We start from the raw sequence: 27,106 nt of genomic DNA, 5'->3' as shown, positions 1-27,106 counted from the left end.
AAATGGAAACATGAGGCAGGAATCCTAAGCCCAGATCCCTACCTACACGTCTAGGTGTGAACAGGGCTGTCCTGTTGTAAAATGTCAGGGCAGCGACTCCAAACAGCTGTTTTCTCATCACAGGCAACATTTCTCAGCCCACCATAGTCTCTGTAGGGACCATGGCTGGTGGCAAGTGCATCTCCCACCTGGCATGGTGGCTGGTGAGAGAGTGGGGTAGGGACCTCTGAACAGGTCACCAAAAACTGGAGAAGACCAGGATAAGGACCAAGTCCTACAGAAGGGAAGTGGGAAAAACCAGGTGGGAGCAGATGGTCCAGGGCCCATGCTGGAGATGAGATTGGAAGTGGGGACAGCTGTGTATAAAGGGGCAGCAATGGGACAACCACTGGGTACCCTGTGCCATGGACACAACTTTACAGAGACCACCTGAGAAGCCCCAGCAAAGGGGAGGTTAGGCCACCCCTTCTTTGGTCTCTCTTGACAGGATGACACTCAGCAAACCACTTACCCCTAGGGCCAAACAACCTCTCCCTCAACTTATAATTATTAAAACTCTGCCTTGAGGTGCAAAACAAAGTGTATAGACATCTATCTACTCTCTATGCCAATAAGGAGAGTTCATTCTACCTGCCGGGTTCCGGTAAGAAGTGTTATTGCCATGAGAATGGTCAAGCCTCCCAATGCAAAGGCAACATGTCTCTTCTATCTCAAGGACACTTGTAAAATACTGAATATATTTTCAAAAGAAAATTACTTTTAATTCACTGAAATTTACACATAGGTTGGGATCACCTCGTACTTGGGGGAATTTAGTAAGACAGTATCTTTAAATGATCAGAATGCATGGTTGTCACCATTCCATGCATTCCAGCCTTCCGTGATGAAGATCATTCTTTCTTTCAGCCACTCACCATCATCATGCTAGGTGGGGGGTCTGGGTGCTGAGGACAGAGCAGGGGAGGCTCTTATTGCAGCTTACGGTCTTGGAGAGAGAAGAATGTTAGAGAATGAGCAACATGCATGGCCTTCAGAGAGCCAGGGAAGGGTTGTAGGTGGAAAACCGATCGGGGAGGACTACCCAAGGTGACACTTGAGTGAAGACCCAAAAGGGGAGAGGAGGTTCATTTAGTGGAGTCCAACCTTGGCTTCAGCATGCTTACCTGGGGCAGGTGACTTTCTCTAGCTATGGCTAGAGCCTAGAACCCCACCTGCTGTGTGCATTTACAGCTGTCGTGTGGTTGACTGGAGTCTCTGAGAGCAGCCTCCAGAGACTCTGCTCAGCCTTGCGTTCGTACAACCACCAGAAGCAATTCCCACACCACCTGCCCTTCCCCTGGGAAACATTCTGGAGGACATTTGTTCTCTGTAGAAGGAGAATGAAGGAAAAATGTCCTCCAGGGTCTCTGTGGGGGTCTCCTGGGGAGGCCCGCACACCTGACAGTTGTTCTTTGGCTCTGGCTGAGCCCTGCATCTCAAGGGCGGCTCGTCTTACCCAGGAGCCCACACATTACTTCTACTCATCAATTCACTTTTCAACACCAAATATATCTTTCTCATTTTACAGCATTTTCTTACACTTCTACCACTTTTGGCTTCAACAAGAATTCTCGGTAGCTGAGAGAGGTGTGTGTGTGTGTGTGTGTGCATGCGTGTATATTTAATGAACACCTGAAGGAATGAATACATAAGTCCAGCTTGAAGCAAACACCCTTTCTTTTGGTGACCATTTCCGTTCCTGCTGACAGAAATTGTGGCAAGATAGACAAGTTAAAGAAAATTCCAAAAATTAATCATCACATGGTGACATATGATCAAGTGGGGATACCATTCCTTAGACATTATCAAGCACCTTGATAATTGAGGCATTGTGCATGGTGTAGGGATTAAAAGGAAGAAAAAACTTCATGGTGTTGCTCTTGGGGGCTCACAGCCCAGTTCAGTACCAGACATTTAAGAAGGTCACCATTGGTGTTGCTTAGCAACTAGAATATACTCAGGGTATTATGGGAGTTTGAGAAGGGGGCATCCAATGCAGTCTAAGGTCATTGCAGTCAGGGAGGATTTTACCCCTGTAGAGAGAAGAACCCTTCACCCCTCTCATGTGTCAAGTTGGAAGGAGGTTTTTTTGTTTGCCCCTATTATCCTGAAGAATTTCCTAGCTCCCCCACTCCTGGGCTCCCACATTAGCTGACCAACCTCAGGGGGTAATTAATTCATCACTTGAGCACCAGTGAGGTCTGGCTTGCTCATTAGGACGAGGTAGGAGAGGGGAGAAATGGGAAAAGCTCATTTCCACACAAAGGTGTGGTCAAGGTACTTACACAGACATGCCCTCTGGCAGAGACCAGACCTGGCCACACCAAGGTCCCCACCCGTGGCAAAGTCACAGAAGATTCCAGGCTGCCCAGGCCCACTTTTTCTTCCACATCTCGGGGGCCCCTCCACTTTTCCCACCGCATCTGAACTTTTAGGATGGCCTTTACAAATTCCTAGTGGTACACACTTCTAGGGCAGTTGCTCATTTGGTCACTTGGTCAACAGATACTCTTTGACTTCCAGGTATGTGCCAGATGCTGCTCCAGAAACAGGCAAGCAAACTAGACTTAGACTCTGCTCCCACAGAGGTTATAGACCAGCAGAGAGACAGACATTTATCATATAATTGCATACACAATATGAACATGCGTCTTTCCAAGGGCTGGGGAGAGAGGTCCTGGGACCTGAGAGCTTAATAGCAGAGTCACTGAGTGCTCTCTGGAGGAGAGCAGACATTAACTAGAAGTGAAAGGAAGGAAACATGTGCTTGGTAGAAGGAACAGCATATTCCAAAGGCCCTGGTGTGGAGGACAGCCTGGCAAATGTGAGGGACTAACAGAAGGCTCTAGAAGCTAGAGTTGAGAGGGCAGGGAGAGCACAAAGGATGAGGAGAATACAGAGGTGGGAGGGCCTTCAAGTCCCCCCCCAGAGCAGCAGCCACTTTGCAGGGCCTTTTGGAGAACTGGTAAGACACCAGAGCCCCATTTGGTGTCTGACAGGCTCACAGTGCTCTGGAAAGAAGCAAGGGACCCACCTCCTTCTATTACGATTTAGAGCTGATCCTTTGGAAGATCAGGCAAAGGCCAAGTGACTTCCCTGGGGTTCGTGGCTACTCGCAGTTAGGGCAAGGACTCGGTGTCAGGGCAGGGGGCTGGTCCCCGCCTACACTAGGGCTGGCAACTCTGCTTGTCACCCCCACGCCTCCCTGCCTGGCCCTGGGAGACCTGCTCCCTGCGTTGAGGGCTCATTAGTGTCAGAGGCTTGGCATGGGGACCATCTCATTTAACTTCACTCTCCCACAATTGATCCATCATGCCGGGACTAGACGACCGCCCCTCCACGTGTTTCTGATTCCCTTAATGGCCCCTGCACTCTGTGAGCCCCACTCGGTGTCTGACAGGCTCACGGCGCCCTGGGAAGCCCTTTCAGAAAGTTCTTTCTGGTCCCCTTACACGACCATTTTAAAAGCTTTTCTTTTTTAGTAGGAATTTTGTGTTTCCTGATCCTTTGGAAACAGTCACGTATTCCATGTTATTCAAATGTAGGTAAGACATGCACACAGACGTTATAAAACAAAATATAAAAGACACAGAAATATGGTAAAAAGGAAATACTCCACCCTGCCCCCAGCCCCCCAGCACCCCTCCCCAGACTCAACCACTGTTGCCCAGTTCCTTCCTGGTGTTCTAGCGCATGTACCATGAAGGAACCCTAAACCACCAAACCTATGGTATTCAGGACACTTTTCAACTTGAAAATGCAAGTTTTGGCTTTGTTCAAACTCAACATCCTAGCAAGTTTCTAGCTTGGAAAACATTCCTTTTCATTTACTGTGAAATTTCTCCACCTCAGTACTAGTGTCCTTTGGGGGCCATCACTCTTTGTTATAGGGGCCGCCCTCTGTGTCAAAGGGCAGCATCCCTGCTTCTACACCCTAGATGTCAATGCAACATAGCCCTCCACCTAGTTAGGACAACCAAAAATGTCCCCAGATATTGCCAAACGTCCTCAGGCGGGAACGGGCAAAAATCACCTCCAGATGAGAACTACTAACGTATTGTGGTTATTACGAACGTAGCCTCTCCATCTCTTAAGAAAAAGGGTCTGGGGTACTTGCAAAGACTGAAAACTCCAATAAGAGTAAATATAAATGTTAAAGATCAACTCTCAGTTGAAAATTACTGACACTTAGTTATAGATACATGAGGGTGCATTATAGCACACTCGCTATTTTGTGTGTGTTTGACATTTTTTTTCTAATAGAAGGGATAAATGTTTATATTATATTTTCAGTATTTCATAATAAAAATGATTAATGAGCAAGTTGAATGAAGAAAGTGTGACAGAGGAGAAGGAAAGCAGAGGCAGTAATTAGAAGATGAACATAAAGTACGTGTGCCTAAGATCTTGTCCTGAGATTCCTACGGCCAACCCGCAGATAGAGCATGCTCAGTGAGCAGCACCAGTGGCTAGCCATAAAAAATAAGCCAGTTGCTCAGAACAGGCACAGCTCTTGCTAGTAATGAAAGAGAGAGTATGCGGCAGTTGCCCAGACACAGAATCGGCAGAGATACGTGTTCCTCGAGCTCCTCTGGAAATGCTGAATCAGACTCTAGCATGGGCCTGAGAATGTCTTCTTTTAACGAATATTCTTTAGAAGTGGGTCAGTAAGACAAGATTAATGTGCAACTTAGTAAAAGTAACTCTGCAAGGAATGAAAGCAATGCACTCGCATACACACAGGTCTCTGAACATCTGGATTAATCCAGAGTAGCCACAGGCTGGACAGCCTCAGAAATATTATTTCTCTCCAAACTTTCAGAAAGTCCAGGGTTATAACCTCTGCTTCCTGGAAGGCAGCTGTTCTTGGGGAGCCCATTTAGGCTGGCCCCGCCGGCTCTTGCAGCTGGAGGGAGGGCTTAAGGATTCGTGGAAAAACTAACCATCCTCAGAAGAGTTTCAGGTACCCTCTCCCACCACTCCCTCCACTCAGGCTCCCAGCAGAGCTGGCCAGACCTCTCCTGAGGATGTTCCAGCAGAAACAAACCTGGTCTTTAAAATTTCAAAATTTCAGGCCATGATCATTCTGACTACAAGAGAAAGAGTTAAACTGCTCATTGAAATGACAAGAACATCACAATAGAGTTCAAACTGAACCCTCAATTTTTGAAATATACCTTGCCATATATATACAATCAAACACAGTAGAAGCAGATACAAACATATTTAAAAACAAAAACAAAAAACTTTGGCCTATTTTTTCTGAATATTGAGGAGAGGAAAAAAATGAGGATTAAGCGATCCAAATCCTTGAAGACTCTGGCACCTTTAAGATAAATGTGGACACAAAGATCCCATCTACTTAGGGAAATTGCAGTCCTGTGCATACCTATGAGCTATTGAAAGTGGCACCTTTGATGGTTGTCTTTGATTTTCTGGAGGGATAAGGATTCTTCTAGGATCCAAACGTACTGCATTTATGCCTGATATGAGGGCACAATATCTAATTTCTGATGAAGAATCATCTGTAACAAGCAGCCCCAAAGACTTGGGGACCTAAAGACTGAAATATCTTTCCCCGACCTAAAAATGGCTCCCTGCATCTACTTACTACCTCGTTTCTACCCATGCAGTCTTAAAACTCCAACCCTCAGTCAAAATACTGCATTAGAATCTCTACTTGTTAAAAATCAATTCTTAAGCCTCCGAAATCTGAGTAACTCCCATTGCTCTAGTTTAAATGGACAAAGTGCAGAAGGTGATGGAGGGCAAGGGAGACATAGCAGTAGAGACAGGCCCTGCCTCCTTCCCCTCCCTCCAAGGCTTATGAAATGCCTCAAACCCCAGGGCTCCTTGAATTGGTTTGAGGCTACAGAGTCATTTACTTTTCAACTACCAAAAGTCATGCAAGCTTTTTTGCTTGATATCCACAAACACAACAGCGCTGGCCCCCATATTCACAATGCCTCGAGCAAGCAATATGGCACCCTCTGCAGTAGCTGGGATTAATAGCAGAGAGCATTGTGGTTTTGCTATTAAGTTACTTTCAGCAATTAGTAAATTTATTGTCCTAATTGTTTTCACATGGCTGCTCTATGCACATGTCTTACCTCGAGGATGTCCTTACAGTCTTGCCCCTGTCATCATATTTCAGTGTGATCACTGCCCATCTCTCCAAACTGTCCAACCCCATCAAAAGCTGATTTGCAGTCAGGTCAGCAGGAAGGAGGAGTAAGAGTTCATTCTAAAGTCCATGGCATGTTTGGATAAAACACAGAGAAAGTTCGGTTGGCTCATTGGGGGTCTGAGAGTATACTCTGGGGGAAGGGAAGAGCTGCCTGTGGTTAATGCACGGGAAAGTCCAAATTCTCCCCAGCCTCAAATTTGCTGCCTTTCCAAATCCCAACTCCAACCCCACTTAATCCGCCTATGCAAACAGTCTGGTGGTGGGGGCAGGGATGACTTTCTGGGGCCTGGGAGAACTTTGTTCTAGGCTCTGTGGCTGAGTCAGATTTTGAGGGTGCACAGAATCCAGCCAGACCTCCCTGTAATGGGTAGGGGTGCCTGGGAGTCTTGGCTCACCCGGGTTCAGGGCCTTGATTCCCTGGCACCCTCTGTCATGGAAAGGTCATTACCCTTAGCACTGCCTTCCTCCAAAAGTGAGGTGGATGGCAGCAGAGTGAGGCTTAGGGTGGGGACCTGACCGGCACATGATGTGTGTAACACTGGTTCCTGGAGCGTACCCACCACCCTCCTGGATGGTAGGAAGCACCCTTGTAATGGAGACCTGGTTGGCGGGAGCCAGGAGCTGGTGTGACTCCTGTCTTCTCGAGTGTCACCCACTGGGTCCCCAAATTGAAACCCAGATACTAGAATCGTGGCCAGAGCAGCTGCAGCTCAGCGTAACAGGTGGAATCAGTGACACAGGGCCCCAGCTTCACGTAGCTTGAGGATACTTGTGTGACTCACCTAGTAAATGGTTCCTATAATCATGCATTCTCATGTTGCTTTAGGAATCAGCTAGAAATCTAGGCAAGAAAGAAGATGGAATGGGGTGGCCTTTACTTTTCAAAGAGCTTTTATGCATATTAGGGTTATTTTGGTCTCACCACACATTAGGGAAGGAGGGGGAAACTATCCATATATATTATTATATATACATATATAATTTATAAAAATATATATATATAACCATATGTATGTATAAATCATAGCTTACCAATTCTGAATAGGGTCCTGGAGCCAGCTTCTTGGGGTTCAAGTCCCATCTTGACCATTTGCTACCTAAGTGGCCTTGGTACCCACTGCCTCAACTTCCTCTTCTTTTTTTTTTTTAAATAAATTTATTTTTTATTGGTGTTCAATTTGTCAACATACAGAATAACACCCAGTGCTCATCCCGTCAAGTGCCCATCAACTTCCCCTTCTATAAAATGGCCACAGATCCATGTCATGAGGCCATTGCCACAGATTGCATAAAGCAAACTTTCTCATGCACTTATTCTAGTGCCTCGCACATGCCACATGCTCATTAAGTGCTATCATCAAATAATGACATTTACTAAATTACTGCAGAAATCTAAGAATTGCTAGACAGAGCCGCATCTCTGAGCATCTTGACTAACTCCTCCAACATTCTTTCATGGGTACTTGTTCTTATCATTCCCACCCACTATGTCATTTCTCTACTGTCTGCCCCCCACTCCCCAAACACACACTCGAAGGGAAGCCCCGTGAAAGCAGGGACTGTTTCCTTCACTGTGGCATCCTCTCCCTTCCCCCGTTCCCCAGAGCTGGCACGTCGCAAATGCTCAATGAATGTCTGTTGGAGGAAAGGGAACCTGGCAAAGCGCCGAGAATGGAGGAGCAGCTGGTTGCTCTCTTGGCGCTTTCCTGGAAATTGGTGTTCCTTCCACCCCAGACGCAGCCCCAGCCCCAGCCCCAGCCCCAGCGCCTGGGTCCCTCGGTGCACCCGCCCTTGGGGCGCGGGGTGGGTGGGTGTTGCAGCCTGCTGGGGTTCTCGCACTCCTCGGCCAAGCTGGGGGGGGGGGGGGGGAGGGACCTCGCCAGGTCTTGCTAATTAATGCTCTGTTTTATGCGCACACATTTGAACCTGAAACGGAGAATGTAAATGAGTTCCCAGCCAGAAGGCAATGCACTTTGCGCGCGCGCTGGCACCGCGGGTTCTGCAGGGGGCAGGACTCCCCGGGCAGCGGGGGTGGGGTGGGTGGGTGGGGGTGGGGGTGCAGCCTCAGCCCCGCCCGGGCCTGCGGGCTGCGGGAGGCGCGGGCACCCGCAGCCGTAATTCCACTCCGCGCGTCAATTATTCATCCCACGCGGCGCGGCGCTCCCGGGGCCACCTGCGGGCCGCTCGGGTCCCAGCTCCGCGGGCCGCTCGTGCTCACCCCCAGGACGGCGAGGGGCGCCGCGGTGGGTTCTCCAGCTCCCGGCCCCTGCGCGGTCATGAGCTGGTGTGAAGCTCCCCAGCACCGGTGAGTTTGGGGTTGTCCTGGGGTGCCCCCAGGCCAGGCACCTCCTGGAGGCCCCCAACTCAGCCCATGGGGCTTCCTTTTAACTCAGGGACATTTAGAAGGGCATCTAGTTCAGGCCAGCTCTGCAGGCTTGCAGCACCCGGGGTCCCCCGAAAGTAGGCTGTGATGTCAGAGGGGGCGCCCTGGTAGCCTGTCACAGGAGGGTCAGCTGATCAGAGGACAGACACAAAGGAGTTCAGGAGGCTTTATTTTCATCGTGACATGAAAGAGGTCTGGAAACTCTGTTGTGTGAGGTTTGTTTTCCCAAGGAGAGTGAAGTCAGAATTTTCCAAGCAGAGGGAGGGAGTGTGGGAGTGTGTGAGGTTTGTTAGATGTCTTAGAATGTCTGCAGCTAACTCTCATATGGTGTGCGTATGCACACACACACACACAGCCACACACAGAAAGAGAGAATCACAAAAGAGATGTTCATCATCAGACAAAAAATATAATGCAGCCAGCGGATACCAAGATAACCATCGTGATGATACTATTAGAAAGAAACCCAAAAAGGGAATAAAGGGGAAAGGAGAAAAAATAAGTGGGAAATATCAGAAAGGGAGACAGAACATGAAGACTCCTAACTCTGGGAAACGAACTAGGGGTGGTGGAAGGGGAGGTGGGCAGGGGGTGGGGGTGACTGGGTGAGGGCACTGAGGGGGCACTTGACGGGACGAGCACTGAGTGTTATTCTGTATGTTGGCAAATTGAACACCAGTAAAAAATAAATTTATTATTAAAAAAAAAAAAAGAAAGAAAGAAACCCAAAGAAAAAGACCTGTGCCCTTCACCAATGCCCCTGATGGATCATTCTCCTGGGCATTTGGGCTGTCTTTTTTCAGATTTTATATAGAAGGTCTTTGCATTTCGTGTTAAATTCTCATTGACGAAACCTTTTGCCACATTGATCACCGGCCCTTCGAGAAGCCGTATAGTGATAAAAATGCTTTCAAAGTAGAGATTAAGGGCACTTCTATTTCTCCACATAAGCCAGCATGCTTCCTGTTCTGAGATAATGACTCTAGAAAATTCACCCTCCCCATTTGCTTTGGCTGCTGGGAAGCTCAGAGCCAAGTTTTTTGCTTGTAACCATAGTAACTTCTTTCAGAATTAGGACTAGGATTTGATTATTTCCTTTTGTTACTTGGCTCTTGTGTTTTCACACACACACACACACACACACACAAAGCCTTTTCAGTTTTCTTGTACCTGTGATTTTTTTTTTTTTGCAAGACCTTTCAAATCATCTTTGAAAAAAATATGGTCAAGGTAAATGTGCAGAGTTTGATACATGGTGAACCTTCAACAAGTCAGAGCGGTGATATTCTTCAGAAGATGGAAAGTTCTATTGACTTCAGTGTTTTCAGCACCTGCCTGTTCACTTCAGGTTGGCCCTCTCTCCCTAACTGGCACCACCATTTGCTTAAACCAGAAATTTCTTCCTTTCTCAACCCTACCATCCAACCCATTAGCAAAACCTGCCAATTCCATCCACTTCTCTCCTACCCCATGGTCACTGTCCTAGTTAAGGAACATATGACTCATTCAAACTACAGCAATAGCTTCCACTCCTGCTCATGTGCAATCGCTTGCTGCAGGGTGGTGTTTTAAAACCTAAGTTGCATCATGTCCTTAAAATTGTTCAGTGGCTTCCTATCCATTTAGAGTAATGCAGAGCTGCTTATCGCCACTCTGACAAGGTGTGGTCCAATGTCACCTGAGGCACGTCTTCAGTCATTCCCCTCCCACGCACCCTGGCCCACTTTGTGTGGTTTCTGAACTTGGTGTTCTCTTCCCTACCTGTCGCCACACTGACTCTCTTCTCTCCTCTAGCCCTTGATCCCTAGTGCTTCCTCAAAGGCTCTCTTTAACCCCTGCCCCACACCTGTTCATGGCACAAAAGGTATAGTATTTCAGAGGGTGATGCTGCCCAGGGTCTACCACCAGTCAACAGTACTCTGTTTTCTTTCAAGAACAAAGCAATTTGTATTTAGGTATATTTATATGTATGTGTATAAACACACAGATATTTGTCTGCTAGTTTAATTATTTGTGTCTCCCACTAGACCTTAGACACCATGAACGCAAGACCCTTGTCTGATTTATTCACAAACATAAGTTCTTGTCTAGCACAGTGCCTGGAACATAGTAGGTGCTCATTAACTGTCCTTGAAAGATTGAATAAATGAATTGAAGCTCATTCTCAGCATCCCTTAAATTGACATCAGTGGCAACAGAGACTCTCTAGCCAACAGTTTGGAGTGAGTCAGAATAAGATGGGAGGCCCCGAATCCACGGATAGAAGCTTGGGTCATAGCTTCACTGGTCAGGCACAATTAAGAAGCATGTTCTGTTTGGTGGGTGGAACTGGTAGGGATGAGACTGGAATATTCTCAACCTTCAGAGTGGTGCTGGTGATCAGGTGACAGGGCTTCCTGCTGCTTTTATTTCTACGTTTGGGTGTGAGCATCTCCACGGTTATAGGAGGTGGTCCTATAATGTCTTGGTATTGGCTAGGTGACATGTGGATAATGAACCTGTCCATGAAGACTGTGGAAATAAATAGATTTTTAATAGAGGTGGCTTCATTTGGAACCACAGCCTCCTAGTTCTGATGCATGTCTTGTTGGACGGCTGAGAGGCAGCCAAATCTAGCGGCCCAAGTGAGTTGGTGCGCAGAGCATGGAGGGAATGTGGCAGTCTCTTTTCTACCTGTAACAACCATCAGGCACCACCACCCTCCAAAATCCTGTCCCTTCCTGCCATGCTGCTTCATGACCCATCCTTCAAGATGTGACAGTGGTAAAACAGTAGCAGTGGTTGCTTTCTTTCTTGCTAAGTTTTTATGAGTGTTCCTTGAACCCCATTAACATTTGCCCCAACCATTTAAGCTTGGGGTACAGCTGGGATTCCAGAAAATGATTTGCCATCAGGTTTAATATATCTTTGGATCTATAGTCTAAGTGTTTGATTTTTGTATAACTCTGCCCAACCTACTGTGAAAATTTTCAAACACACCTCAAAAATCAAAGAATACCATGATAAACAACTGGAGACTGTCCCCTTGATCTAGCAATCATTTACATTTTGCCCTATTTGCTTTCTCTTTGCATGAATATAATATATATGTGTATATACACACATATGTGCTTTGTTTTGCTTATCTATTTAATAGTAAACAATCATGAAACTTCACAATATTTAATTCTTCCAAGGACATTCTCCTGTATATCCACAGTATCATTGGTAGACCTATTAAAATTAACTTTAATATCATCTATCATCCAGTCGATGTTCAAAATTTTCCTAATGCATCAAAATTTCTTTTATACAGAGTTTTGTTTTTATTTCTCTTGAACCAAAATCCAGTTTAAGGTCAACATGTTGGTCGTTGTGTCATTTTATCTCTTTTAATCTAGAACAATCTCTCAGCCTTTTTGTTATGGTTTTGACTTTTGAATTGTCCAATCCAGTTGTCTGATATAAAGTCCTGTGTTTCGGATTTGTCCTAGCTCTGGATTTGCTTTGGTTAAGTAGTGTTAACAGCCTTGCTTTAGTATATGAAACTGTGCCTCTGCCAACGATCAATTTCCTCAAGATACGGTACTGTGTGGGTTTATTTATAAACTGTCTACACCTAAAAAGAATTTAAGGCAGTTTACAATAGAATAGGAAACCTGTCGAATAAAAGAAAATTTTTTTTACCATGTAGGAGGATGGCAGATGGGATGCAGTGGGCAAATATACCATAAACACATATTAATGTGGTTACTATAACTTAACATGAGATTTGAAGGTGAGTTTTCTGGCTGCCAAAGCAAAAATGTTGAAAAAAAAGAAAATCATCTTCAGGAAATATGAGCTTTACCCACACTAGATTGCAAAAATAATTTGTCCTATGGAGCATTAGACAAATGACATCAAACAAAATAATGAGTAGCATCTTTAACAGCTTCATCAGTGATTCGGGAACATTCTTCATTGAGCTGTTTCTGTGTATACAAGGTCAATACCAAGGATGCAACATTAAAATGTAATCTGGTGAGGTTGTTTTTTTGTTTGTTTGTTTGTTTGTTTGTTTGTTTTAATGAGTCCAGTCTAGGTCAGTTGATTTTCTGATGCAAGCAGAGAAGTGGCACACCCTGAGGATCGATAGACAATAGACCACCTGGCCTTGAGTCTTGTCCTCCTCCTGCTGTTGTTGCTGGCCTCACCTGGCCAGGTCCTCAGGAGGAGGCAAGTCCCCACTGGACCTGGGAGGTAGACATAGAGCTAGTGCAAGGCTGGCCCCAGACATGAAGCTGAGAGAACCTGAGGCGTGGGCTCCTGAGACTGGCAGTCCAGCCCCTCTCTGCCCCCATTCCTGTCCCACCACCTCTGTACAAAGTTGACCACAGCTGAAAACTTGCAAGCTATACCAAGATTTCCTTTTTTTTATTTTTTAAGATTTTATTTATTAATTCATGAGAGACACACACACACACAGAGAGGCAGAGACACAGGCAGAGGGAGAAGCACATCACAGGGAGCCCGATGTGGGACTCCATCCTGGGTTCCAGGACCACATCCTGGGCCGAAGGCAGGCACTAAACCGCTGAGCCACCCAGGGATCCCCGGTTTCCTTTTTAAAAAAAATATTTTATTTATTTTATTCATGAGAGACACATAGAGAGAGGCAGAGACACAGGCAGAGGGAGAAGCAGGCTCCCTGAGAGAAGCCTGATGCAGCACTTGACACCAGGCCCCTGGGATCACCACCTGACCTGAAGGCAAATGCTTAACCACTGAGCCACCCAGGCGTCCCTCTACCAAGATTTTCTGATAATTTTTTTTTTCTGTCTGCATAAGTGTAGAACCCAAGCTCAGAATGGCACAGCCATGCTGCTTTTCCCCTTCCTCTGGAAAACCCTTAGAGAAGATATAAGAATGAGCATGGATTTCCATTCTCCATGAGGAGGAATTGTCTGGCACTGCTGTGTCTTGCCTCCACCTCCAGCCAGGCCACCAGGGTGGGTTAGCAGCAAAGCATACCCCTTGAAACCACCCAGTTTAGTATGAGCATTTAAACTTTGGAAAGTGTCTGCCAGAAAACCAAAATACAAGTTTTAATTGCATTTATTATGTAAGATGTCACAGAAATTAAGGGCAATAGAGAAAAGAATCCCCCATGATCTCACCACTCCTGAAAATGAACTAAGCCACTTGCTCATATAGATTTTCCACGAGCCCTCATTCTCTGTCATTAGACCTATTTATTCCCTTCTGCAGTAAAACTTGCGATTATCTGTGTACTTATATTTAGACATATACTATATGCACCTACCTATATTCATATTCCTTTCCAGTCTTTAAAATATTTTTCATATTTATAAGCATAATTTGTATGCACTCTTGCACAGTACCTTTTCTCACTTAATTGTGTATCATGTGCTTTTTTCCATTACTGCATGGCCTTTACAAAATCGTTTTTTAAAAGAAATGATTTTTCCATCGGATGGACGTACTGCAGTTTAACAAACCACTGTTCTGTTTTTGGACAAAATCTATTGTTTTATGACTCCTTTTCATCCTACATAAATCACACTCCTGTGGCTGTAATTATACAATAAGATCAGGGCTTGCTGCTCCCCTTCCTGGCTTGCGAGGGTTCGGTTTTGCCATTGCTGGAGGGGAAGGTGATGATATTTCCTCTGGTTGTGGCTGGGAAAGACACAGCCAGCTCATCTAAAGTTGTGTCATGTTATTAAAATGCAAGTGTTGGGGGAGGTGGGAGGACATGGGCTGTAGCATGAGAACCCAGAGCTGGGTGGCATTGTGAAAATGGAGCACAAGGTGGTGGTGGTAGGCACACTGGAGGCTGCTTGCTCCTGGCGTGGGGTGGCGGGCAGATGTGCCTGCAAAGGAGTCTGTGTACCGACAAGGTGGGATAGTGCTCTGGTGACTCAGCCACCCCGGCCTCTCTCCAGTGCATTTGCACCCAAGGCACACTGGATACTCATGTGAAAGAGTAACTTGCAGGACTTCTGGGTATCAGCCCCATTGGAAGATGTGGTACTGCAAGCTGTCCGGAAGCCATATGTTTTTATCATCCTGTACTTGTCAAAGAGCTTTGAAATTCGTGATCTTGCTCCAGCTCCCATGGGACTTGTCCTGTGCTTCTCTCATAACTCTTCAGGGTTGACCTTGTGTTTTTTCATATGGAGCCCCCACATCTCCCCCCCAGGACTCTAGGATTCCTAAAAAGCAGGGATTATGTCTTTAAAAGGATTAATTTCCATTAGTGTAACTTCCATTAATGTAATAAAAAAATTTTCATTTCCATTAATAGACTTTTTTTCTTTAAAAGAATCACTGTACCCCAGTAAACTGAACTCTTGCTGTTTTTCTGTGTTCGGCTCTAGCCCTGGGCTGCAGATGAATGTCAGGTCTCGTCAATATATTACCGTAGCATTGTTGCTGCCCAAGGTTTGTCTTTGTCTCTGGTTTAGGCTGACCGTCGGTATTTTCCCACGTTGGTACAACATACAAATAACCATCATTTTTAAAGGCTCTGTGGGGTGCCTGGATGGCTCAGTTGGTTAAGTGTCTGACTTCTGCTCAGGTCGTGATCTCAGGGTCCTGGGATTGAGCCCCAATTCAAGCTCCCGGATCAGCAGGGAGCCTGCTTGTCCCTCTGCCCTTCTTCCTACTTGTGCTTTCTCTCTCAAATAAAATCTTTAATAAAATCTGCAATAGCCCAGAGACAGCTGAAGCTCACTTTTGCTTAACTCCTTCCCATGCTGAATACAAAGCTGAACCCACAGTTACAAACTATGAGCATCTCAAAACACAGCCGCAGCACAGGAGGGTCAAGTGGGGAGTGTCCCGTCTCAATGATCTGGTACTAAGAGATGAACTGCACTGGCAGGAGGACAGACCCTTCCCCAGGCTGACTAGCCCCATCCCTCTCTGTCCAGCTGGACTCTGGCGCCCCCAGTTCTTCCTTCCCACACTTGCTGAGGGAAGGTGCAGCCAGATGTGCCGTCCCGCCTGAGCTAAGCCCTGCTCGATTTCCGACCAGCCCCCTGAATGTATTTTCTGTACAGTTGGTTGCTATGCTCTGGAATTTCAGACCACGCTGAATTTCCTTGTTTTATGGCTTGGAATTTCAGGAGCAGCACCACAGATGTTAAATGTGTGAGTCTCTTGGTGCTAGTAAAATAAACCTTAATCAAACAGGGGTGTCGTGACTCGCAGGGTTAGATAGCCCTTAATACATTATGTCAATCACCAATACAGATGTTGCAAGTTGAGTCATTTGGTAGCATAGTAACTTTATACGGTCAGAGAGCCAGCTGTGAATATTTAAGGGGGGAAAAGTCCTTTTCTTATTTCTCTGCAAATATATTTCCGATCAGAACTTAAATATTTTCTTTAGTCAAAATACTGATTTCTCTCTCTCTCTCACCATATTCTCCAGAGACGCCCATACTATCCTTCTGTTTCACAACTCCCGCAAACAAGCTTTTGTATCAGAGCTCTTGTGAGACTAGGTTAGAGCCTTGCTCTAGGAATAAATTCAGAGCACATTTTTTAAGGCTAGCATTCTGTCCTCACAGGTGTAAGTCCTCCCCCTCCCTTTGTGTGAAGTAATAGTATTTCCTGAGGGCTCAGAAAATCCCCAGTACTAGGATGGGGACACTGAGGTTGGCTTATGTCAAGATCACGTGGTGGCTCCTGGGCAGAACTTGACTCCTAACCCAACTGCTAGTGTGTTACGCTCAAGTACGTACCAGAGCATCCTCTTTGCAGAGAAAATGGCTTTTGCGGTTGGGCATATGATTTTTTTTAAAGCATTTTAATGTAGTTTTCATAGCTGCCAGGAAAACCCAAAGGCAACAATGACTTCTCCATGAATTATTTTACGTACTTCTTCCTGTGCCTATAAACAAAAAGACCATGAGAAACCCACATTTCCTCATTTGTAAAATAAGGGAATTGGACCTGGTGAACTTTAGGTTTTATGGATCAGGAATTCTGTTTCTCCAGCATCCATTTGACTTTGAAATCCCAAACCTAGATGTAGTCAGACATATTGCAATATTCTTAAGTGCCATGGGTTATAATGAAAAGTAAATAGATTATTAGTTACATTTAATGTATATATATATTCTATTACATTTGTAATACAGAATATATTTTCCTTAATTAAAGAAAAAGTCCACATTACAGGAAAAAAAAAACACTGAAGGCCACCCTGTCCCTCACCCCCAATTAACACCCTCCTGCCCCTCGTAGAGACTATAGTTGGTTTGGGAAATATATATAATACAGACCTTTAAAAATGCATTTACCAGTACCCATTCCTATATAGCCCTAAAATATATATTTAAATAAAATATAATATATGTAGATAATAATAATATATTGTTTTTAGTGGTTTTTTAAAAATGTTACTTTTTCATATCTTGTTTTCTTGGTCAACAGTCTGTCTTGGAGATCTTTCTGTTCACTTATAGGGATGTACCCCTTATTTCTGTATTGGGTTATTGGAAGATTTGTTTCTGGCCTCCCTCCTCTGGGCCTCTTTGCCTCCACCAGGTACATCTAAAGCATAACCTCCTCCCCTACTCCCTCTGTTTGAAATATCGCCTCCTTTCTAGCTGTTTATTCTGCAGACCCCTATCAGCCATCCTCCATGCCCGGAGTGGGGTGGGGAGCAGTGAGAGCAGGGGGAGGAGTAGAGGGGAAGAGAGAGGGAAAGATTCTCAAGCAGACTCTGCACTGAGCATGGGGGCCCACAAGCTCATCCTACAACCCTGAGATCACCACCTAAGCCAAAACCAAGAGTCAGATGAGCCTCCCAGGCACCCCTCATTTACATCTTTTTGATCATATGGCCTTCCCTTAATTATAAATATAATTAACCTAACCCTAACCTAGTATGTTTTCTACAGTTATCTCTTCTACCAGACTATCTCTGTGAAGATGGGGACTATGTCTATGTTTATTGATCTACTCCGCACCCATGCTCAATGTCTGGCACATCATAGGTGCTCAGTAAAGCGTGGCTGGCCTGCTTGAGGTAGGGCAAAGGAGCTTGTCAGAAGAAATTACTGCACAAAAATGAAGGCAGACATAAGGCAGCTTTGCTGTAGAGCAGCCTGTAGCTGGGACCCCCGTGTAGGGGGTGATTGCCCCAGAGCTTCCCTCGGGACACTTTTTCATTAGGAAGACTCAAGGCTGCTTTTTTGTTTGCAGAGCACAGTCTGTGAATGAAAAGGAATCTGCAAACCAGCTTCCCACAGTGCTTCTGTTCCTGTTAAAAATAAACCTAACTCTATCTATGAGGGTTTGTGTTTTTTTTTTTTTTAAATAAAGAAAATACTCCACATCCCTTCCAAACCTGCCTTTGAGCAATAGTCTGTGATGCAGAGACTTAATCTTTAACTGAGATGGAGGGTGAAGCATAAACCAATCATGGAAATGCCAACCTTTTTAATAGTCCTATTAAAACCCACCTCTCTGCGAGTTGGCCACTCAGGTATCTATTTTGCGGGATCCTTGGGAGAGGGACAGATTTAGTAGGCACGCAAACTTGACGTTAACATAATGTACTAACTGTATGTTAGGACTTTGCTCTGTATAAACCATTTCCTTGATACATTTATTTGTTGGGTAATGATAATTTTTTAGACTAACAAATACAAATAAAAGATGAAAACATAGAAAAATTTCCATAGCGGTTCATTCCTCTGAACCTCACACAGGTTTCCAAGGCAGACTGTGATTAGAAGGGCACATAAATGGGATAAGAATTGGATTTCTCACCTGCAGGGGAGGTGGGGATTACATTAAGAAATAAAGCAAGCTGTGCGTTCTCTCCGTGTTAGAAATTGCTGGTAAATATAAGTACAGTTCAAGGGAAGTTTTGTTTTGTTCTGTTTGGATTTTTTTTTTTGATTGAAGCAAACCCTTTGTATAAAAAGATACATCCTTTCAAACATGATTAATATGTCTTGCTTGTAGCTTTCTGCTCAAATTATTTGTAATTCTAGTGAGGAGGAAGCATTTCTTTCTAGCCAAAACAGCTGTCTGGATGAATACAAATGAGTTTATAAAAGGCTTGAGTTACTAACGGGGTAAACTCACAGGCAGGTGACCTTCTTTGTTTAAGTTCTATGGCTGAACACTGTCGGGTACAGCCTGGCTTGCATTCTTCTTGGGCTCGGTGGATGGAGGGCCACGGCAAGGTTGCAGCTCACTCTGTAACAGATTCTGTCTGTGGTATAGAGGAGGGAGAGGAGGAGGAAGGAAGCCATTTCAGACCCTTCTGCAGCTTCCAGAACCTTCTGCTGCAAACATGCAAATTATTTCATTGAGCAAAACTGATTTGCCAGTAGCCAGCCTGGAGCCCAGCAAATCACCCATCTTTAGGACAAGAACAGATGCCCCTATATGGATGGGACAGCTCAATGGACCCACACTCTATGGGATTGATTCATGGGGAAAGGACCTCAGCCCAGCTCCATAGTGCTGCCCTCCTGTGAGAATCAGACAGGAAGAGACCTACAGCTCAGCAAGGAGAGCAGAAACTGGGAAGTAGCTGAGTTACCTTCTTTCAAAGACAAGAGACATTGGAATGTTCCAGAAAGAAAGAGTTGCCTAGCAACTCTTTTCTGTTCCAGAAAGAAGAGTTGCCTAGCACTTTGGCTTCCCCGGAGCAGAGAGGTTAGAAGCTTGAAATCAGATATGTGGGTTCAAATCCCACCTAGACTGTGGGACCTGGGAAAGCTATTACACCTCCCCAGTCTCACCTGTCCTCCCTGGAAATGGATGATGATAACAGTACCTGTCCCAAAGGACACCTGGCTCAAAGAAGTGATTTAAGTGGGGCATACTCTTACCACACTGCCTGGCACATGGTAAGGGTTGAAGAAACATTAGCTTTAATTGAACATACTTTATTGATAATGTTATAATTATTACTTACTCATCTTTGACAATAATTAAAAGGAGTGTTAGTTTAAAAAATTAACTTCAAGGGTGAGATCAAACAGAAAAGTTAAAAACCAAGGATGACAACATTGTGTCAAACATTGGGGAGTGATAACTAATATTTTAAAAATAAAAATTCTAAAACAACGTTGAACAAGGATTCAGTGTGTTTGAGTCAGTCCGGATGATCCAATTGGACTCTTTTCCATTAATTTTCATCACCCCAGCTCTGCATCATACTAGTGTTTGGAAAAAGGACATCCTAAGTCATGGACTGAAACCGGGTGTCTGAAGTCCCCTTCTCAAACCTGAGCTTAAATATCTGAAGCAGAAAAAACAAGCTTTTCTTTCCCTCTAAGTAACAGAAAATAAACAACAAGAAATAAAAATTAGGCAATTATATGTAGTTGTCCTGTGAATGCCTTAACATTGATGGTTCCTTTTCCTGCCAAACTCGGTGAACTGTTGTTTTTCCTATTTTCTCCCTAGAGAGTTAAGAAATTATTGCATGATAAGTCATTTATCTTTAGTGCAGGTACAACAAGGCTATAACCACATATTACCCAAAATGGGGAATTCACATCACATTATTTTCCATTGGTGAGTAATGGACGGGAAATGGGAAATGTCACTACAAGGCTGGCTGGCCATCTGGCCAAAGCCGCTCTATGAATACAGCAGCTGATCTACGTGGAAATATTAAAGCAACAAAGTCTGAATCTGTTTTGCTTCTCCAGGGAACCTCAGTTCATGCATGGAAGGAAGGCAATAAAGTCCAATTATTCTAGACGGGGCTACACAAGGCATATGAAAATTATCTCATGTAGGGTAACTCTAAAGCTAAGTATTTTTTAAAATAGCCATCAGTCACTCCGGGTAACAAAATCAAACAAACTGATCAATCTCTGAGGAACTACCCATTAATCAAAAGATGGTGGTGAGATGTTGGCAATTTTTCATTATTCCACGTGTAATATTTTAAATCTGACATGCTGACAGGGTGGTCCAAAAATATGAAATTATCACATCCAAAAGGAAGGACAGTTAATGGTGTTGGTCCATTTGTGCCATGGATCCCCACTTTTCCCCTTTAAAGTGTTGCTTTCTTCTTATTTGGAATGCACAGTTCTTATTGTTGACAGTGACAATAGCGGGAGGCTCTTATTGGGTGCATGACCAAAACTCTGGGGAAACCAGCGCTTCTCCAGTGGTCCTCAGAGCTGAGGTTTCACCCATTAAAATCCCATCTCAGGAGTAGGCATATTGGCCCCGCCATACAGAGAAGGGGCCTGTCTCTGCTGAGATTCTCACACACAACAGATGGCAGACCTTAGTAGCAAAATGGATGGTGCCACTCAGCAGGTGATGGAAGGTTAGTTATCATTAAACTGGAGGGAAATTTGTCTCAGGTATTATTGCCCGAGCCAACCTCATGAGTGTGAAGAGCTGGTAGTTGCCTGGCAGGATGTTAGTTTATTTGAATGAATACATTAAAAAAAAAGTCGATCTGTTTTTTATTTTCTCTACCTCAGCGAAAACACAAACATCCCAACAGGTCCTACTGGACTGACTCTCAGTTCTCTGAGTCTTTGGTTGAGTCAGTTCATTCCTCTGGGTTCAGCTTAACCATCTGTAAAATGAAAATGCCAAACACTAGGTCAGGGATTGACAAACCATGATCTATGGGCCAGACCTGGCCCTCTGCCTGTTTTTATAAATAAAGCTTTATGGGGACACAACCATGCCATTCACTTCCTCTTTGTCATGGCTACTTTCACACTATAACAGCAGAGTTGAACAGTTGTGACAGAGACTAGATGGCCAGCAAAACCTAAAATATTTACTGTCTGGCCCATTACAGTAAATGTTTACTGACCCATGGACTAGGTGATCCTTCTGTAAGTTCCTTCCAACTCTGAAATCTATTATTCTGGGAAGAGGGAAAGAATATAAGGCTTTTGGGTGCCTGAGGAGAAGGACGCACTGATGGAGAAAAGGTCAGAAGGGAGAGGCTGAATTGGCCAAAATACAGGTAACTTTTCCCCTCGTGATATGCTTCCCTCTGGCCCAGAGGCCATGCTTTGGGAGCCCACAGTGGAAGTGTAGTGTGCCAGGCGAGGGGCTCCAGCTCATGTTTTAAAGATGCAATAACCCTTTAGCAGCAGACAATCCTCCATAAGGCAAGTGATGGTACCTATGGCTTCTCAGCACCATTTTGAAAGTCTGACCTTCCACATGCAGGACAGCAGTGTAGCTGGTGGGTCAGATCTTATCCACAGTGCTTCACCTCATGCAAGAGGTCATCTTGCTCCAAACATCTCACGTGTGGCCACCCTTCATTCCCCTGGTCAGAAAGTCACCATGTGAAGCCTCTGCCCAGTTTCCAAAGCTCCCCTTAGCCAGGGCTCCCTGATCCCTCCAGCCCCATGCAGTTTCCTCTGTGGTCACCGGCATTCCCTATCTTGGCCTGCGGGCTTCTCACCATCCTCTTGCTCCCTCCCTAATCACGATGGTGCTCCCCAGCACAGAACCTTCTCGTTCTCCCTACTGTTAGCCTCAAAGACTTCATCTCTCAAGACACAGCACACGGTTCACCTCCTTCCACACATTCCAGCAGACTGACATCTTCTCATTCTGTGCTCTTCAGTTCTGGCTCCATGCATGACTACACTTTCTTGAACATAGGGTCTCTGTCTTATATTTCTCTTGAGGTCACAGGATTGGGCCTTGACTAGGAAGTCAATGTGTAATTGATTGTTGAGTGGTCTGGCCAACCCTGCCTTTATTCTCCATGGGACGTAATTGGCTGGCATATTTCACAGAGCATCTGTGTGCAGGTGGAGGGTCTCCTCAGCTGTGTAAAGGTCCACAGAGCAGCTTCCATGGGCATCAGAAGAGAGGCTCTCAAAGAGCCCAGAATTCCGAAGGTGAGAGTCACAGTGGCCCAGTAGTGGAGGGAGGGCCAAGCAGAAAGCACTTTGCATCTGTGCATTGCATCCCAGCCTGCACCCAGAATGACCTGAGAAAAGATGTGCATCTCTGGACCCTCACTCACCCTGGTCCCAGTGCCAGTACCACTGTATACCATGGCCTGGTGCTGAGGGCAAAGGGCAGGACATATCTACATGGGCCCTGTTTCTCCTAACAAGTGCCTGCTGGTCCTACTGGAAAGTGGCTGTGTCTGAATGTAACATTTGAACACCAAATGGCTGCATTTGCCTTAGTGGGCCCACGTCCAACAGTGTCTGGATATATAATCCTGGCTATCGCATGGCACCCATACTGACCATTCTCCTGGGTCATGAGAAGGTCCACCAGGGTTATGTGAAGCCTCGTCTGCAGGGAGGGGAGCCTAATTTTTCAGTGTAACTGACTCCCTGTTTCCCTCATGCAGGTTAAAATTCAGGGCAGATTGACGTGGCCAGCCACCCACCCTGCTGCAGGAGATGAATCTACAAGAGAGTTCCTTGTGCTTGTAGAGGGCAGTCAGGCCTGGCACTGAGGTCACGTGTCTCCTCATTCTGTAACGTTACTGCTCCATTGTCAGTCATATAGGATGGGGCCTAATCCACTTTCCACCTAAGTGGGAAAATTCCCAAATCCAGAGTTTAAGGCCTGAGTGCAATTACTTGTTTGCAAAAGTTTAGGTGAATAGAGATCATCTCAACAATTTAGCCTGTCCCATTTGTCACACACGCACCCCATTTATTTGTATCCAAATGAAATTTCAAGAGAAGGATCAGTGTTTTCTAGAACCTGGGACAGCCATGACATGATGGGCAGGAAACCAACCCCTTTGAAGCGGTCTGTTTGTTCTGTACAATTAGAGAGACAAATACACACAAAGGGTGACAGAGCCTGTAGCCCTCTGTCTCTGAGACTTCTGGGTATATTCAAGCTCATATTCCCTGCTCCCTGTAGCCAGGAGGGTAGAAGCATGGGCTAAGAACAGTGTCCATTCAGGACAGTGAGTGTTTCTGGACAGAATGGGAATGGTCCAGCTGAATGCCCTGGCTGGTCTCAGGCTATGTATCTGTAATGATATGGATGTCCGCCTCCCTCTGTGCCTACCATCTCAACCTCTCCCCTTCCCTTACCAAATTCCTTCTGCTCCCAGAAAAGACCATGCATCAACACTAGGTTTCCATGCCTGGTCTACGGCTATGCCACCCTGAACGCACCCGATCTAGTCTAATCTCAGAGGCTAAGTGGGGTTGGGCCTGGTTAGTACTTGGATGGGAGGTTTCTGTGGCTGGCCAGTGTCAGGGCAGTGGGGGCACAGTGCATGACCTTGTCACTAAGACAGACACACTGCTTGTGGAGGACCCAGCAGATGATTGACACAGGATGGGAAGAAGTTGTCTCTGGTAAAAGCTTCACTCCTCTTGAACTTACCTTGAGCACAAAGGCCAAAGTTTGGGAAAGAGAGAAATGTCAATACTTCCCTTCCAATTTGAAATTGTGGTTTGTAATTTATGCGTTGAACTCCGGGGACAGAAGCATCTTCTTGCACTGTTCTCGGGTTACCCTCCCCCGCGCATCTGCATCCTGTTCTCTGAAAAGACGCCATATATCACATTGTCCTCCAGATGCTGTTGCATGGAGTTTGTGAGAATGGAGGCAGCCTGAATGGGCAGGGCTGTCCTTCTGTCTCCAGAGGGGCTAGGGTAGGAGCCAGGAGAGCTCTGGGCTCTGGTCGTCAGGCCTTTGCAGGGCTTGGGGCAGGAATGTTTGCAAAACCCTCGCCCATCCTGGGGAGCTCTCAGTGCCTCCCCAAATTAACAAGTGAAGACAAGGAAGGATATGTGTGCCAAGTCAGGATGCACAATTTGGGTTTGAGTCTCTCCCCTGTGGTTCTGATGTTTTATTTCAAGACAGGCTCCAAGCCCACCAGGGTGATTATATATATTCTCACATAAAGTGGGGTCTGGAATTGGGGAAAGAAAGGCCAGATTGGCTGAGTGTGGGGTGTGGCTGCCTTGATTATATTGGACATGAAAAGAAGATGGATTTTATAATAAGCATAGGTGCCAGTGAGCCTGCCACTTTCTCAGTTTGGGCATCAGTTTAATCCATAATGAGGGGTGCAAAGATTCTGCTGGGAGGACCAGGTCTTTATTTTTAAAGTTATGACATGAATAAATTTCCTATAATGATTTGATATACAAGTTTTTTTTTAGATGAGATTTTGCTGTTGATATAAAATTCCAATGCCTACGGGCATAATACTGGCCACTGGCCTTCATGCATAAGACACTAAATATTCTCCATGATTTTTAGTTGGGAAATCATGACAATGCTGCCATTTCCATTGAGAAGCAAGGAGTGGGGATGGGGAAGAGAAATACATTCCTGAATCCTTACCCTGTTGCTCCCCATCTCTGGCATCACCCAGCCCAGCAGTATCTCTGCAGCAGAGGCACTTTGCTCTCCTGCCTGCATTCCAACCCCCACCCCCAGCAGTGACCACCAGCTTTGGGGCTCTCTCCATTGGTTGCAAGACATCTGCCCACACAGATGCACCTCTGATGCGTGGAATATTATTTCCCTGGCCAAAAAAATTCCAAGCCATCTACAGGACTCAATTTCAGGATTTTCTTGGAATGTTGTGAAAATCTGTGTCTTTGCCATGGGAACATTCAGAAGTAGAGGTTTGTGTGGCTCCAGTTACAAGATGGTATGTCTGAGGCTGTTTTTCCGTATTAGATAGATATTCGGCAGGTCCCTAAACTCTCCTCTCCTGAGCATCAGGAAGCCCCGGGAGAGGACGAAACCACCTTTAGAAAATGTTTCCATCCACTCCCTACCTTTTTTCTCCTTCCTCCTCTCTATGCCCCTGCTCCAGGAACCAGCAAGGGCCATGTGATTCCACGCTTCTTCCAAGCAAGCCAATGGTAGCTCAGCTGCTGCCAACGGCCTGTTGGAATGCCTGCTGGTTTAAGAGACTTATCTTTACAGACCAGCTCTACTTCAGACATTTCATGGTCATAGCCAAGTTTTTAAATCTTTGACTTTCAGCGATTTAAAAAAAAAAAAAAGGATTTTTTTCCCTTCCTTTCTGAAATGACAGCTTTTCGAGCAAGTCTGGCCATCCCCCAAGTCACTGTCACTCCGGGCTGCTTGCTCTGTGTGGCTCAGGAATTTAAGTGAGCAGCTGCCCAGGCTTCAGTGCCCAGCCTTCCGTCGTGGCCCATGAGAGCCACTCTGCAGAACAGCGAGGCTGCTCCATGGGGAGAGGTAAAAGGAGGGCACGCTAGCTACTAGCTCCCTTCTGCCAGGCGTCTAATGAAAGTGGATGACTTCTTTTCTATTCTCATGCACACATTGCTGGAGGGTGGGGTTTCACAGGCCTCAGAAAGAGATGTTCTATGTAGGGTCTTTGTGGCTTCTGGTAGATTGATAGAAGTATGGAGTCTGCATCTGTGGTGGGTGGAATTGTGCCCCCCCCCACCCAAGGATGCTCAAATCTTAACCCCTGATAGCTGTGAATGTGGCTTTATTTGAAAGTAGGGTTTTTTTTGCAGATGTAACGGAGTTGAGATGAGGTAATAACTGAGTATTAGGATTAGGATTAATCATTGACTGGCATCCTTTTAAGGAGAGGGAAATTTGAACACACAGACACACAGAGGGAAGATGGCCATATAAAGACAGACTCGGAGTGGAGTGTTGTGTCTACAAACCAAGGAGTGCCAGGGATTACAGATGAGCATGACAAGCCCCAGAAGAGGCAAGAATGGGCCCTCTCTGAGAGGCTTTAGAAGGAGTATGGCCCTACCAACACCTTGATTTCAGACCTGCAGCCTCCAGCACTGTGAGAGTACACTTCCATTGTTTAAGCCACTTAGTTTGTGGTGATTGTTACAGCAGCTCCAGGATTCTGAAACATTATCTCTGATGTCTGTGGCTCTTGCGTTGAATCACATGTCCTCCTGTGACTCTGTACTCCGTGAATTCTCTCTTGGGAAAGCTCCGAACTGAGTGGTAGGAAGCAATGGAGAAGCCACTCTGGCCAATGGCATCAACATCAGCCGGTTTCCTTCTCTGGTAGCAGGAAAGGGTGTCTGGATAAAAGGTTTCTGTTGTAGTAAAGAAGGACAGGAGGAGATGAGAACAGATGTAACAGATTTCCACATCTTACTTTCTGAAGAGTTGCACAGTTTGAATCCAGTGCCCATCTGCAAGTAAAATTCCTTCTTGTTCAGGGAGGTCAGATTTTATTCTATTAAAGCCTTCAAGTAATTGGATGAGGCCCATCCATATTATGTAGCATAAATCTGCTTTACTCAAAGTTCAAAGACTAACGTTTGATCAAATATCCAGTCACTGTGGCCAATCATGTCAACACGTAAGATTATCCATCACAGTGACTATCTGGTTTACCAATGCATATGCCATGGATGTTTAGGGGTAGAACAATTCTATGCAGGTCTGTCCTACACCGTCGGGTGTTTAAAGTCCGGAGTCTCTGCCCACATTACACCCATGGTATCACCATTATTATAATAACAAAAGTTGTGTCCACATGCTTCTGGATATCTCATTGGGGGGGTCTGGTT

At 45.5% G+C, this 27,106-nt stretch overlaps 1 protein-coding gene and 1 long non-coding RNA gene across 5 annotated transcripts in view; one reads left to right on the top strand and one right to left on the bottom strand.

The window, feature by feature from the left end:
* Positions 1–773: 773 nt before the first annotated feature.
* Positions 774–21,066, bottom strand: LOC111093473. Of its 2 annotated transcripts, XR_005382354.1 has the most exons (6): positions 19,165–21,066; positions 18,381–18,831; positions 16,343–16,491; positions 7,009–7,067; positions 6,150–6,283; positions 774–985 (listed from the first exon to the last, which is right to left on the bottom strand). It is a non-coding gene; the product is annotated as an uncharacterized LOC111093473 (long non-coding RNA). The 2 variants fall into 2 exon arrangements; XR_005382353.1 differs by lacking the exon at positions 19,165–21,066 and having other exon boundaries at positions 18,381–19,155.
* Positions 18,655–27,106, top strand: part of CLDN14 (claudin 14) — a 49,433-nt gene continuing 40,981 nt past the window's right edge. For 2 of the 3 annotated variants that reach the window (XM_038581454.1, XM_038581455.1), the window contains exon 1: positions 18,656–19,474. The gene's annotated coding sequence lies outside the window, so the exon portion shown is untranslated. Of the gene's footprint in view, positions 19,475–27,106 lie in introns of all 3 variants that reach the window. The other variant, XM_038581457.1, reaches the window with a different exon arrangement.

Source organism: Canis lupus, chromosome 31, assembly GCF_011100685.1.
Source record: "Canis lupus familiaris isolate Mischka breed German Shepherd chromosome 31, alternate assembly UU_Cfam_GSD_1.0, whole genome shotgun sequence".
Classification (NCBI taxonomy): Eukaryota; Metazoa; Chordata; class Mammalia; order Carnivora; family Canidae; genus Canis; species Canis lupus.
Note: the sequence above shows the minus strand (reverse complement) of the source record. Positions and strands in the feature narration are given on the sequence as shown.